The 12,378-nt window shown below is 41.1% G+C and overlaps 1 long non-coding RNA gene across 3 annotated transcripts in view; it reads left to right on the top strand.

Moving 5' to 3' along the window:
- The first annotated feature begins 7,741 nt into the window (after positions 1-7,741).
- LOC110467973 (uncharacterized) overlaps positions 7,742-12,378 on the top strand; it is a 63,782-nt gene continuing 59,145 nt past the window's right edge. For 2 of the 3 annotated variants that reach the window (XR_014953569.1, XR_014953568.1), the window contains exons 1-2: positions 7,742-8,771; positions 12,194-12,284. This is a non-coding gene — a long non-coding RNA (uncharacterized LOC110467973). Of the gene's footprint in view, positions 8,772-10,249; positions 10,575-12,193; positions 12,285-12,378 lie in introns of those variants that run through there. The other variant, XR_013339621.2, reaches the window with a different exon arrangement.

A 12,378-nucleotide genomic window follows, 5' to 3' on the forward strand; every position in this document is an offset into this window, starting at 1 on the left:
AAGCTTTCATTTTGCTAAGGTAAACAGAGAGATTTTAACTAACTCACAAGGTTAATTAGTTGGACCATTAGTAGGAAATGTGCCTCTGGAATGAGAAAAGAATGTTTGGGGTAGATACTTTCCATAAAGAAAGTAAGATGCATCTCATGCAGAGGAAGCAAGTTTAATGTAAATTAAAATAGTACCTTTTTGTTTCCCATGTAACCCTTCCTCTAGATGTTCAATACATGATCTACTAGAAAAAAGCTGATATGCAAACAACCTACATTCACCTTCCAGAAGCTGCTGGTCTCAGAACCAATTAAATCTTCAGCAGTGTGGCTGCTGCCAGTACAACTCCTAACATGGAACAATAATGAAGGCCTGTATTCTGCCATAATTCCCACAGTCAGACCATTGTCATTCATCATGGGCTTCTGAATATTTCACTAAGCAAAGGGCATGAAGCCATAATCAGGAAGGAAGGAATGTAAGAAAATTAGAGAATCTTAAAAAGAAAACTTTATGAGTGCTATAAAGTATTCAATTCGTAGGAGTTTTTTGTGGGGTTTTGTTGGTGTTTTGTTTTGAGGGGGGTTGTTTGCTTGGGGTTTTTTTTGCCTTAAGCAGAAGAATTTAATAGGAAAAAACTATGGGGGAATGGATCTATTTTAAAAATAAAGAACAGAAAACCTGTCAGATCTTGGAATCTTTGTTGCCCCTCATTTTATGAACAAAACATGAGCAATATACTGTTGAGGACAGCTAAAGAAGGAGATTGAGTGGGAATGTTACTTGATTCAAACCTTACCATTAACAAACTCTCCACTGTCAAGAATCTGTCAAGGGAGTTCCTGTATTCAAATGGACAGCAAATTAAACATATCACTAACCTCAGGGAACCTAGGGATATCAAAACAAGGGATATTTTTAGCCAATTTGGCTACTTGGGGGTGGTAAGTGTCTGGTCTCATTAAAATCTTAAAACTGCTTCTCCCAAATGTCAAAATTGTAAAGCTGTTGACTGATGCAGCTGAGATAACCCAGGCAGTAGTATCCCAGTGCTTTAGGTGACAGTGGTCTCACCATGACAGTGCAAGGGAGCTAATTTAGCTTTCAGAGAAATTAGGAATCCTTCCAAACTGGCTTAGGATACCTTCAGAATCCACCTAATTCTCTTGACCTTCTAGCTATGTACAGTAGGTGAAGAAGTCCATTGGTCTGGTCTGGAAGCTCTGCTTTTCTCTTCAGGAATGTCCTCTTTGCTTCAGGATTTTGCGGGCTGTAGAAAAACCCAGGCCCCAATTTCTAGCTGGGTAAAAACTCATGCTATGTAAATTAGAAGAAGAAGAAAAAAAAAATAAATTAAAAAAAAATGTCATATAGTCAAAACCAGCAGTGAAAATAGACATCCATGATGGGCAGGAAGCCAACAGCAATGCTAGAAAATACAGAACAGAATATGTAAAAAAGCAGCTCTGTCATTTTGGAAATGGACATGGAGAAAATACACATCTGTGTTACGAAAAATAAGGTCAGATGTGCATGTGCACGTTTTTACGTGGAAAGAGGAATTTAATTCCTTCCCTGAGTAAAGAACTTTACTCTTCCAATATTATGACTTTTCATTGCTTGCATAGGAACAGTACAGTAAAATTTACTCTGGGCTCAATACATTCCTACCTCTACCTCTCTGGTGACTTCTCCGAGTTGATGAGGAAGAACCTTTCACAAGTCACTGTGCTATTTTAAGCTCCTTTAAATTTTGGCACATAAAACAACTACAGTGATATAATAGACCAGAGGAGCTGTTACTGCTTCTGGCCCAACCATTCTCAAAGTGCAAAGAACTGAAGGTGTCTGTACCGTGAGGAGAAGAAAGTAAGCTGGAAAGTCCATTTAGGTTAGTTATAGCAATATAGTCAAGAAAGGATCTCTTAGTAATGGGGCATTTATTTGGGATTGAGAGGATGGGTGAGGAAGGAACATGTGTGCTTCTACTTCTGCTCAACTAACCCAAATAATGTCTGGCAGAGCTGAATGTGCACAGCCCACAGCAGCCAGAGCTGGCACGGTCTCGGGCTTGTCCAGAACATGAACCTAAAAAGTTTCAGATTCAGTTCAGAGTCTCAGAATGTGTGAGGAGGCTCAAAACTACCACATCTAGACTACACTTACATAAGACTATTAAATTAATTAGTCTTGCAGCACAGTACAAAGTGTAATTCAATCCTGGTGATAGACGGGGAGATTAATCACAATTTACAGCCTTGTGAAGGCAGATACGCACACACACACACAAAAGTATGCAAAAGGAAAGAAAGGAAAAGAAAAATATTCAAGCACTCAGAGACTTTAGCTCCAGTAATAATTAAATGCATTGATGACATTTTTGAAAGATAAACTATTTCTCCCTTTTTCTCAGTTTTTTGTTGATCATAAAACTGGGGTTTGACTGCTTTCAGTTTCTAAAAAAAAGGAAGAAAAAACAAATGCAGACAACTGGGACTTTTCTTTTTTAAAAGAAACCTTGATACTTAGAATAATTTCTTTTTTTTCCTGGCTTCTTTTTTAACAATTAAAAAATGTTGACAAAATGGACTTTTCCTTAAAAAAAAACCTTCAACTGAAAATTGAAGAACCTTCAGTGCTAATATAGTCTTCTAAATTAGACATGAACATTTTTACACCAGTTTTTGGTCTTTTGATTTAGTTAGGTCTGGCTTTCTTTTTTTTTCTCAGTTTTTGATCAGAAAAAATAGCTTGAATTTCAGAAAGTGAAACTCCATTATTGTCTTGAGAACTCACAAAAACCTTTGTAGGGCATCTGAGAAGTGAATGGTGCCATTTTGGGCCTTAAGCCTTTCACATGCCATTCAACAGTGAAAAAGTTATTTAAATGGCAGATCTCCTATACTGTATAGCCTGTATATGTTATTTGAAAATCATCTTCATGACTAAAATTGGCTCTGTGTGTTATTAGTTCTTACAGAAAAGGCATGAGATCAGTACATTCTTTGAAATGCTTTTAATTTGTAGAGGGTATCTATAATTTAATTTTTATTTTATGTTTTGCAATGCTGTGCTATTTCTCCATTTTGGTTGAAAATCACATCAATAATAAGAACAGCGGATTTGAATTCTCACAGTTGTTTACCGCAGTGACAGAAATCCCCTGAACACAATTATCTCCGATGAAGATTTTCATGTCCCTCACTCAAAGCCTTCCCTAAACACAATGTGTTTTGCCCTCATTTGACTGAGAGGGCCTGAGTTTCAGAGAATAGGGCTTCAACGCTTCCTGAAAGTGTGACAGCTTCAAAGTATGTCCAATGAGACCCTAGAACCACCAGTCATTTTGGAAAAATGTTGTTGCTGTTTCTCTGATCCATTGTCTTTTTCAGAGTGGCACAACTATGTTTGCTGTGCACAATTCCCAACAAACTGATTGATGTGGAAGGCAAGCCAGGAAAATCTCTGCTCCACCCCACTTTGCGTGTTCCACAGTCAAAAATGTTCAATAACTGCCCAGATGGGGAATATATTGTTTCCTTTCTGTTCCTGTACATACTCCTTCTGCAGATTGCGTTATTATTGGGTCGCTTGCAGGCTGTTGACTTCACTCTACAGCTTGTAACCCTTTGCAGAGTCTCCCACCTACCACATTGCTCTGGAAATGCCACCAGTGAGCTCCTGCCATGAAATGTTCCTGTAAATGGGAACAAAGGCAGCATATGGATCCTTTGATTCATCCATGCTATACACACACACACACACACACACACACACACATTTTTTTACCACTCGAATGAAACTCAGGAGCGGTCCCAACATTTTGTGTGCAGCCCTGGGCTGTAATGACATTTGTGCTCTATCTTGATCGTGTTCGGGTGTTATATAACCATCATCGCTCCAGCCTACGTCTTCATTCCTTCTTAGGTTACATGACCAGCACTGCGATTAGGAACAGGTTTCAAAGTATGTCCACATACTGGTAATTTATCACACACACATTACACAAATAAATAAATAATACACACATATATATCAACTTAATTGCTGCACATGTAAGTACCTGATTTCACATAATGAATACTTAAAGGAAGCCTATACCCCAATAGATATTAATTACTCTGTCTGAACTAGAGGCCCCACTTTTCTCCTAAACATGCTACATTCAGTGGGCTATTGTATTTATGCTGTCGCTCATCACTGTGCTGGCCTAAATATATTATTTGCTAAAACAAAAGCAAAAATGAAACCCTCAAAGGAGGATTTATTTTTATGAGGGATATGGAAAAGATTGGATAGTTTTGGAAAAAGACTCAAAGAAAATACCTTTTCAGGTTTCATTTGCATTGTTTTATTTAAACTGTTTTTGTGTCAAAGGATTAAGAGTATTGCAAGTATTATCATTGGAGAAAAGAAATCCTTCTGCCCAGGTATACTTCTGGATAATTTGCATAACTCTTAGTTTACACCAGTGCAGGTAAGAGATGATTATTTTTTCCTGGTAGTGGGTTTGTGCCATCACCCAGAGCTGGGGTTCTCCACAGGAGCAGACCCTTCTCCCCAGATCAATTATGCACCACCAGTAACAACAGAGGTACCAACACTTCCTCACAGGAGGAAATTCCAGCTTTTACAGGGCCACCCTCAATTTCAGAGGCATTTTGTATGATTTAGAACCACTAAAAATTTCTGGTCCTGATCACAGCAAGAAGTGGATACAGCCTTGAAGGCTGGAGGTACATTAGATACAACAGCCCTGCTTGTGTTTTGCTCCAGTAAAAGGACGCCCTTATTCTAAGTCCCAAGTAATTGCTAAACAGTTACACTTCAGAAAATTTCCATGAAAGATATATAAGTCCCCAGAGATGTTCTGGTACAGGAGTGTTAAGTGCAGCATCCTTATATTTTAAGTAGGTGATTCTTTGCTACATAAATGTCCCAGCCTGCTGCATGCACAAAGGTAAGATGACCCTCCAGAGACATTAACAGGCTTTTTACATCCTCTGTGCCTTATTCACAGGCAGGCAGCATCCTCCCTCCCCTCTCCAGCCTGGCTTTGCTTATTTGTGTTTATGGTACACAAGGCAGTAGATAAACAAAAAGGAGTTTTAGACACTTTCTGTTCTTAGCTAAACCTTTTAGTTACACATTAGGGAACAGAAGTGTGGTACGACCCTCTGTTTATTTGTGGTTCTTTTAAGTGATGTCCAGAGACCTACATTTCATGGTTGTTTGAAAGTTTATATAACAGTGGGAAGCTGTTAAACAGCAGTTTACCTTCACTTTTTTCTTTTTTTTTCATCATGTAAAGGATTTGAAATTAACACACATTCTGCCATATTATTTTAGATATTATTCAACATTCTCCAGATTTTCTCTCTAGATTGAATTTATATTTCCTGTAAGTAATGATAAGAGCATTCATGTCAACAAATCTAAAATCTATTTGGTAACTATGCACTTTAAAATAGTCCTTGAAATTTCAAAATAAGTTGCCGTTCAGCTGTCTGTAAAAAAAAAAAAAAAAAAAAAAGTGATTAAAAAGAAAAATGTACACTTTTCACATTCAACCTATGAACAAGATGAAAGGTACTTCCAAAAAAAATTCTTTTCTTTTTAGTTCCTTGCATTCTATTAAGTAATACGTAATTCGATCTTTTAAATTAACTGGATATGGTTTTTTTAAATGCTTACAATGTCCTTGCACGTCTCCCAGTTCCTAAAGTTTATCATGTTCAAACACCCTTAGGATCTCTCTAGCACGACAATGCATTCAGGAAATAAACTTTTTCTTTCGTATGCCTAAAATCTCCCCTTTTTTCTTTTATAATTTTACCTTAATTCTGTTTCCTTAAGAGTCAATGGTACTTTTGCTTTGCTATAGGATCCACTTATTTTACTGCCTTATATAGCAGCAGCTCCTTCCCACACAGAACATTTCTTTCATTAAAAAAAAAAACAAAGTAAAAAAAAAATTCCTAATTAAATATATAATTTATTTAGTAACCAGGTCTTTACGCAAAGTCACTTTGGGATATTGGATATGTTGTTTTCCTTCAAATCATCTTAAACCTTCAAGCTAAGAAACATAAAACAATTTCAATGTAAATCATTTAGCATATAAATTTGATTTGGACTAAGAAATAACAGTATAAAAACTGCCAAAATTTTAATGCAAAGTATTCATTTTCTTGGCTCCTTATATTAGGATGAAAGAAAACCCACTTTTTAATTATGAATTTAAGTGTTTGAAAAATAATTTTCAGCCTGAAAGACAAGCCAGTTTTGTTGTTTTTTAAATTATTTGTGTCCAGGAATTTTTCTGGGAGAACATAGATGGAATTCATAGTAAAATAAATTTAATGTAATTCCATCATTTTTTTGGAAAGCTCACATGACAGAGTCATATCCCATTAATTCACAGTGATCACTAGAAGGCCAACTGAAAACTACAGAATAATACAAACTAGAGCCAAAAAATTTAAACGGTTCACTACACAAGACCTCATTTATTTTAGGTTAAAAAAAAAAGACATGTTGTCTTCCCCATGATAACTCTGTGCAACAACTCTAACTCAAATGACCATTCTGTAATGAAAAAAATTACCTTTTAGGGTTATGAATACTCACGGTATAATGTTATGCATTTATGTTTTTTCTGAAACACTTCTGGATGCAGATTCAGATTCTGCTACAAACATGTAAAATATTCTGCACTGCAAGGCAATGACTGAAACAAAATTTCTCTTCCAAAGTTGCTGAAAACTCCATAGCTCACAAAGACAAATTGTCTTATTATCATTATTAGTGTTTGTCAAGCTATACTATATATATTCTTTCTATATATATAGAATACTCTATTCTCTAACTCTTCCTGAAAGAAAACCTTGGTGAGTGACAGAACTGCAAATCCAATCAAACATCATGAAAACTGGCCGTAATAAACTTTGTTATAGCGAAACTCCACTTAAGGGTGCAGCAAAATGAAAATCACGGAGCACGTTTATGCTTTTTCACCAAGCAAACTGCATTTACACAGCCACTTGAAACTGCTGACAGCCAAGTTTTTTAGAGAGGGAAAGAGTCACACAGAATGTCTTAATAGGTAATATGAATAATAATCAGGATTTCTGAGAATACTCCCCAGCACTGCTCTCAATAGAGTTTAATCAAAGGGACCAACTGTAACTTTTGAACATTTAACCAAAATTCTTCTTGTAGTTAAAAGACAGATGTGGTGTGAAAGCTCAAATTCACAGTTAATAACTTCCCCCTCCTCAAACACATACAATTAAAAAAAAAAAAAAAAAAAAAAGATATTTAAAAGCTATAAAGCTATAAAGCCCTGTTTAGGCCAACAAGTTGTTACATTTCTTGAGCAAGGACAATTTTCTAAGTACAATCATTTCCTTCAACAAGGTAACTCATGTAAACACCATCAGGGCCGTACTGTTTGTTCTGTGCTGCCAGATGGGGGATATAAACCATGCAGAAACAATTTCAGATTTCCACCCTGATTAGTTCATCTTGAATATTTTCACAGTGTGAATCTGGAAGTCAGAAGTTTACATAATGGTTATAAATTAGAGAGAAATCCTGCTGCCAAGAAAGTCACACTCAAGCAAACAAACTGTCTCCTTCCTAACATGTTTTAGGTGTTGCTTATCAAACACACTCTCAGCTGTAGGTGGAAAAAGACCTTGAATTCCTCGTCGGCTTTTGGACTGCTGTTTTCCCACCGCGGGCTGTTTAGCCACAGCGGTGGTTTACCCGCACCGTCCCCATCCCCATCCCGTGCCCGGTGCCTGGCCCGGCGAGCGGAGCTTGCGGCAGCCTGCAGCTCCCTCCGGGGGCCAGCGGAGAGCCCGCAGCCTCCGAAACCCCCGAGGAGCTCTGAGCCATCGGCCCGGGAGAAACTTCACTGAGCAAAACATACCCCCTGCAAGTCCCCGACTCCTTCACACCAAAGAGTTTTGCTACCAGGCAGCCGAAGGGGTGACTTGCCCTGCAGCCCCGAACTCCTCTCATCCATGCTGTGCCTTCCTGAGCTTCTTCAGAGCATAGCTTTGGCTGGGTTTTACTGTCATCCCAGAACACAAGCCTCAACCCCAGCATTACTTTAGAAAAACTCAACATAATGCCAGTTCTTATTAGGCTCGATGGTGGCTGGGGTTGAAACGAAAATAAAGATCACAGTGTGCCTATAGAGTAGATAACAAATACCCAAGACACGTTTATGCAAAGGCAACTCTCAAGGCACAGGCAGATGGAGTAGGCAAAAGGTAAAGTTTACACATTCTTTCCAATTGGCTTGGCTGAGTGCTAAAGCCACTAAAGTGTTTGCTTTTATTCAGAAATCAATCTAAAATTCGTCATGTGCGAGACATACAATTGAAATTTCTAGTTATTGTAAGTACAGGGGTCAGTTCTGCCCTCTGATACATGCACAAGTTCAGCTTCCCTTTAGGATCATCAGGGTTAATGTATATACGTGTTCGGACAGAGTTTGGTATTATCTCCGTGGAGCAGCGAATAACATTAGGTCAAACAAGCCAGTTTCATTTAATACTAAGCATGTTTAAGGATAAATGTCAGAGTTCAGTTCTGCTGACTAATGATGTAAATCAGGAACCACTGAAGCCAGACACCTATTCCGATCTTATACCAAATTTGTGTTAGGATTACTCACTGAGATAAATCAGTTCTTTACCAGGAATCCATCCTACTAACCCATGAGCAGTTCATAAACTTTGCTCAGACAAGGAAATCATGCCATGCAGGTGAGTAAATTTATTTGTGTGGTTTAACTACTTGCTAAAGTTACTTTTTTATTGCTGCTGTTGAAGTATTTTCAGCTGAACATTACTTCTCTTTTTAAACAAAGTTTTGCAGGAAATACCCATATCTTTTATTTTCTCTTTTCTTTTTTTTCTCTTTTTCCTCTTTTTTTCCCCCTCTTCATTCAACCTTTCCCACCCCCATATTTTTTTCTTTTTCTTTATTTTTTTTGTCTGTCCTTCCTTTCCCCTCCCTGAGACATACTATATGAATTTTTAAAAAAAAAGAACATGTCCAACATACTTTGCAAAGTTTTCTAACCAAAAGGTTTTGACGTTTTAATGAAAACATCACAGATTTTGAGTATTTGTTTCGTTTTCCTTGTTGTTGTGGTGTTTGTTTTGTTGTGGTGGTGGTGTTTCGTTGTTATTTTTGTTAGAGCTTTTTGGTTTGTTTTTTTTTTTGTTTGTTTTTTTTTTTTTTTTTGTTTTTTTTTTTTTTTTTTGCTGCTGCTGTTATTTCGAGAAGGGCAAATTTCTATTTAATTAATTTACCTGGGAAATGAAAAGAATAGGAAAGAGTTTTCCAGGGGGCAGACAAGCAGTGGAGCCCTGGAGCGCTGCAGAATCCCACCGCACTCAGCTGTGCCGCGTTCGGTTGCGCTTTGCCGGGGGCAGTGCCTGTGCTAGTAACAGAATTATCCCCCGCGCTAAAGGACTTCGAACACTTAAAGCGCGCATTAGGAAGCACAAGCGATGCTTTCAGAAGCGTTTCTCACGACCAGCAGGCTGCTGATCGGATCCTTCGCCGCGGCGTTGGCTCCCGGCGGGCGGAGCGGGCCGGGGGCTGAGGGAGCCGCGGCCGGGCGCACCTGGCGGGCGAGGCTGCGCTGCTGCGGCCGCGGCCTCGTCCTGGCCCCGCGGCTGGAGCCGCGGCAGCTGCTGCTTGGAGCGGGGCTGCTGCCCGGAGCCTGCGAGCTGCCGGCGCTGCTGCCCTGGGCCGGGCCGCGGGCCCCCGGCCCCGCTCGCCGGCTCGCTCACGAGCTTCCCCCTCACAAGCTGTGTGATGGCGCCTCCTGCCTACCGGCGCAGGGAAGCTGCCTCTGTTGGCTCGGCCGACGAGCTTTTCCCTTACCCGCCGAGCTCCTTCCAGCGCCGCGTCCCCGCGGGACAGCAGCAGTAGCGGGGCGGCCGGGGGGCTCCGGCCCTGCCCCGCACCACGGACGGCCGCGGGCTCCGGCCCTGCCCCGCACCGGGGACGACCGGGGGGCTCCGGCCCTGCCCCAAGCCAGGGACGGCCGGAGGCTCCGGCCCTGCCCCAAGCCAGGGACGGCCGGGGGGCTCCGGCCCTGCCCCACACCGCACTACGGGCGGCGGGCTCCGGCCCTGCCCCGCACCGGGGACGGCCGGGGGGCTCCGGCCCTGCCCCGCACCGGGGACGGCCGGGGGGCTCCGGCCCTGCCCCGCACCGCACTACGGCCGGGGGGCTCCGGCCCTGCCCCACACCACGGACGGCCGGAGGCTCCGGCCCTGCCCCGCACCGCACTACGGGCGGCGGGCTCCGGCCCTGCCCCAAGCCAGGGACGGCCGGGGGGCTCCGGCCCTGCCCCGCACCACCGAGGCCGCGGGCTCCAGCCCTGCTCCGCACCGGGCGCGCCCCTGAGAGCCCCGCATGAGCTCGCTCAGGCCGTGGAGGAGGATGGACAGGACCCTCAGAACGCAAAAGAGCAGGGGAAGCACACCCTGTTCTCCCCACTGTACATTGCAGACACTTTGCAGAGATCCAGAGCTCAGTGGAGATGCCAGGTGAGCTGAACTCCGTTTGCAGGCCCGCTTTAAGGTGGGTAGACGCTCTTTGCAAGGGCTCTGCCTCCTCTTGGGTTATCACCTTCTGCTCCCTGCCTGCAGACCAAAGAAAACCCCTGGCACAGGTAACAGCTGCCACCTTGGTCACTGGCCTGTGGCTAGCATCTGGCAATTTTTGAGCTTCAGCACTGTTTGTTGTCTATGGAGCATGGACAAGTCCACAAATTGGCAGCAAGGCAGTTTTCCACAGATAGTGACCACAGAAGAAGAAAGGGAAAGTCAGGCAATGATGATGTCATTCATGCCATTCTGATTCTGTTGCACACAGGTTCAGTACAGTAAAAACAAAATTAGTTTTAAAGGAGTGGTTTTTCAGAGAATAATAAGACTTCTCTAGCATATATTTTGGTACTGTTATTTGTTAATATGTGTAAGGGGATCTTCCTTCATGTCTAACTACAATTGCTTCATTTTTTTCACTACATGTCAATGTGGCTCAACCAAAACTCAGGCCAAATAAGACAGAAAATATTAAGCATGTAGATTCTGGTCTGCCATACTTAACTGTGTAAATTTCTGATTTTCCCATTGTAAAATGTTTTTTCTTGTCAATTAAATGTCTAATATTCACAGTAAGCATGATATGAAGTGTAAATATTGCAAATATAATTAAGGCTTCTATATGTGGTTTTAAACATGAGATATAAGTTGCTTGTGCTGATTTCCTCACATAATTTCTCATGGCAATACCTTCAAGTGGATGTTGAAATAACTTTAACACTGAAACAGACATTTTAATATTCACATCTAAATGTACTGAGCTGTCTGCCCATCATATACATACATGTATATATACATATAGTGAACCACCTGTGCATTTCAGCTGTGAAGAAGATGATAGCACTTCAGTCTTTCAAAACACCCCTGAGCTATGTCAAAGAACAGTCCTGGTTCCACTCAGCTATGTTTTTCAGTCCTCTGGATGATGTCTAGCTGCTTTATGAATGCTGATGGAATTGAAATGCATAGATATACCATAACTGCAAGCGTTTGGATCAGCATATAAAACAAATGTTCTCAGAATCTCCAAGACTCGCAGTCCACAAAGCTCTGCCTTTCTTTTATAAACACGATGAACTCAAGGAAGAATGTGTAAACTTTCCCTTTACACACCTTTGCCCTTATTTTCTCTTTAGTGAAGGAAGAAACTCAGCTTAAAGCAGTTATATCTGTGGTGACTATACATCTGCAGCCTTTCAAGAGACAGTTGTTCTCTCTCAAGCTCTTCCTTCAGAGCTATAAAAAACCACAGACCATGTACTAAATGTAATTTAACTGGAGGCTTTCCCTTCAAGGTGGAAGAAGATACCTGATTCTCAACAACGATACCTCCATAGCCCATCTTTCAGGTTAGGAACATGAAACTCTGGCCAAAGTGTTGTTTCTGAGTCACTTCAATGCATGCCATGCATTTGTCACATCCTGTTTCTGGATTTCACAGACAGAGGATGTCTGTCAGGATAATTCAGGTGTGAAGTCAGCTTGTGCACTGGCATTTGCATTTCAGACAATACTTACCTCTTCTTTTAACTATTTTTTTGTTCTTTCTTTTCATTCAGAGAAGTCCTGTGGGCGTGTGGCCTACAGCCAGACTGCTGCTGTTCAGGACCTGTAATGTATTCACTGCTCTCATGACCAAAAATTGAAAAGGTAAATGTTTTTCTGAGTTTCAATTAAAGTTTCTAATATGTACAACAGGGACACCAAATATTACTTACTTTTGCTTTTCTTATTTTTTTTTCAG

Source organism: Lonchura striata, chromosome 3 (assembly GCF_050655825.1).
Source record: "Lonchura striata isolate lonStrDom1 chromosome 3, ASM5065582v1, whole genome shotgun sequence".
Taxonomy (NCBI): domain Eukaryota; kingdom Metazoa; phylum Chordata; class Aves; order Passeriformes; family Estrildidae; genus Lonchura; species Lonchura striata.